The sequence below is a fragment of the Rhinolophus hipposideros genome, assembly GCF_964194185.1.
Source record: "Rhinolophus hipposideros genome assembly, chromosome: 17".
NCBI classification, from domain to species: Eukaryota; Metazoa; Chordata; class Mammalia; order Chiroptera; family Rhinolophidae; genus Rhinolophus; species Rhinolophus hipposideros.
In genome coordinates, this window is record NC_138063.1 from 33,899,497 (window position 1) to 33,901,747 (window position 2,251).

The 2,251-nt window shown below is 45.8% G+C and overlaps 1 pseudogene across 1 annotated transcript; it reads right to left on the reverse strand.

Annotated features, from left to right (window-relative positions):
* Positions 1-241: 241 nt before the first annotated feature.
* On the reverse strand, positions 242-1,907 carry LOC308509842 (magnesium transporter MRS2 homolog, mitochondrial-like; annotated as a pseudogene). Its single transcript has 2 exons — positions 1,506-1,907; positions 242-1,267 (listed from the first exon to the last, which is right to left on the reverse strand). The product of its transcript is annotated as a magnesium transporter MRS2 homolog, mitochondrial-like (transcript).
* Between the last annotated feature and the right edge of the window lie 344 nt (positions 1,908-2,251).

A 2,251-nucleotide genomic window follows, 5' to 3' on the forward strand; every position in this document is an offset into this window, starting at 1 on the left:
AGTGAGTAGAAAATAGAATTTTGATATTTTAAAAAGCAAGTAATTTGGTTCTTTACTTAGAATTCTGAAAATGCAATTAAGTTTTAGTATTGTGACTGCCATAATAGTTTCATCATCCGTCAACATAATTTAAATATCAGTGATTTTTTTTCAAGTCTCTGTCTCTATAAAAGAAAATAATAAACAGTATCAGAAGCTTTCTGTAACTACCATAAAAAATTCAGTTTTCACCAAGTTGTTACTAATGGTTTGTTAGGACACTCCTGCTTGATCCAAGTCCATCCAGCCTGAAACTGTGTTTCATTTCCATCCTTATATCTGTCTGAGGTGTCTTTTTAGGTAAAGAGGCCATCATAGGAGACAAAGGAACTTCTAGCTTTTGTCCAAGGAAAGACAGCAAATGCCTCCAGATTAGGCCACTTCCCATAAACATAATTCCTATAATCAGCCAAAACCATCTTATGGTCCTCTTCAAGGTAAGATTTCATGTTCATTCCAAAAGCAACCCCCTGTAGTCCAAAGAGTGAAAGAGAGAAGGTTCCCATGGTCAACTGTAGGTTCAACCTCATCATCACACGGCGGTGGCTGTCCAGGTTGAGGAACGTAATACTTTGTGAACCGTCGATCAGTACTCTAAGTTCTCCAGCTGCACTGGAAAGATCCTCAGGTAATCCATAGTACTTTTCTAGCAGCAGCTCCATCTCTTCTGTATGGTCAATTCCAGTGCCTCTCTCTTTTCAAAATTGTGTGGGTCATCACTCCATTTGGTTAGACAGAACTCCTCCAGCAGATCTTCTTCTTCCAAGATCTCCAAAATCAACTCTGAAAATTTTAACTGTTTCTAACTCTGATAGACTTTTGCCATTTCGTACTAAAAATGTGCAGTTTGCTTCTGTCTACAGAAGAGTGTTTGGAATCCAACATGTCAAGAATCGGTGGCTGCAAAATGCTCAGTTGGCCCTGAAGGTTGTTGATTCAATACTGCAGCTCTAAACTCAAAAGGTAAAGGGTATAAGTTGACCCTCTCCAACCAACTGTGAAGGGAGTTCCTGCAACAGCCATTGTTCTAGATTTAAATTACGATAATCTATAATAATGTCAGAAGACACTGGAATTATCACAGCTTTCAAATACTCCATTCTCATGATAATCCTGTTGTTTCTAGTGGTGATGCTCCTTAAATGCTGAAACCTCGAATCTCTGGCTTGAAGTTCTACCTCTTGATATGTCATTTTTCCTCCTTTCAAAAGAAGTAACAGTGGGGCAGCTGGATGGCTCAGTTGGTTAGAGCAGGAGCTTTCAGCATGAGCTGGTTCAATTCCTGCATGGGATGGTGGGCTGTGCCCCTTGCAACTAAAGATTGAAAACGGCGACTGGACTTGGAGCTGAGCTGCGCCCTCCACAACTAGATTGAAGGACAACAACTTGGAGCTGATGGGCCCTGGAGAAACACACTGTTCCCCAATTAAAAAAAAAAAAAAAGAAGACGAAGAAGTAGTAGTAACAGTTTCTTCTTTGTCAAATTTGTCACAGTAAACATTGGGGCTACACTGGACTGGGGCTACACTGGCTAAAATGGCCTGTGGCTTGAGAGTCATCAGAAGTTCTAAACCGGTGCTTTTCACTTGCCAGGCGGACCCTGCCGCGTCTGCACAGCGGCGCGACCGGCTTCCTCCAAGTAGTTCAGCCTCGCGACACGTCAGGCCCCAGGCCCGCGCGCACTGGCTGCGCCGGGGCAGCCCCACCGCACGCAGGGCAGGAGCCCCCGCGGGCTCCGCGGGCTTCCAGGGCGCTGGAGCCAGGTGGAGGCAGCAGTGACGCCCCAGTGGTCTGCGGGACACTGGCGGGTCAATCAGCCGCACTGCGAGACCCCCCCCCCCGCCCCCCCCAGCCCCCGCCCACCCCATCCCCCCCGCCGCCGCGCGCCCCCATGCACCTGGAGCACCGCGCTTCTAGTCTGCATTTTGTAATAACCCTATTTCTTTCACTTTGAAATAGGGTTGGGCAGCTGAATAAGAGTTTACCAGGTGGACCAGGGGAGAAAGTGATTCCAAACATAGGGTGCCAGCATGTTCAAAGGCTCAGAGACTTAAATTAGTGAAAAACAATTTATTCTCCAGAATATAGTGCTCAGAGAGGGTTGGTGGGAATGGCTTACGTCAGCAGCAGAGTCGTGTATAAGGATTTTGGAATTTTAGAAAGGAGAGGGGAACATAAGGGGAAAAACTGAACATGATGGTGAAATTGTGTA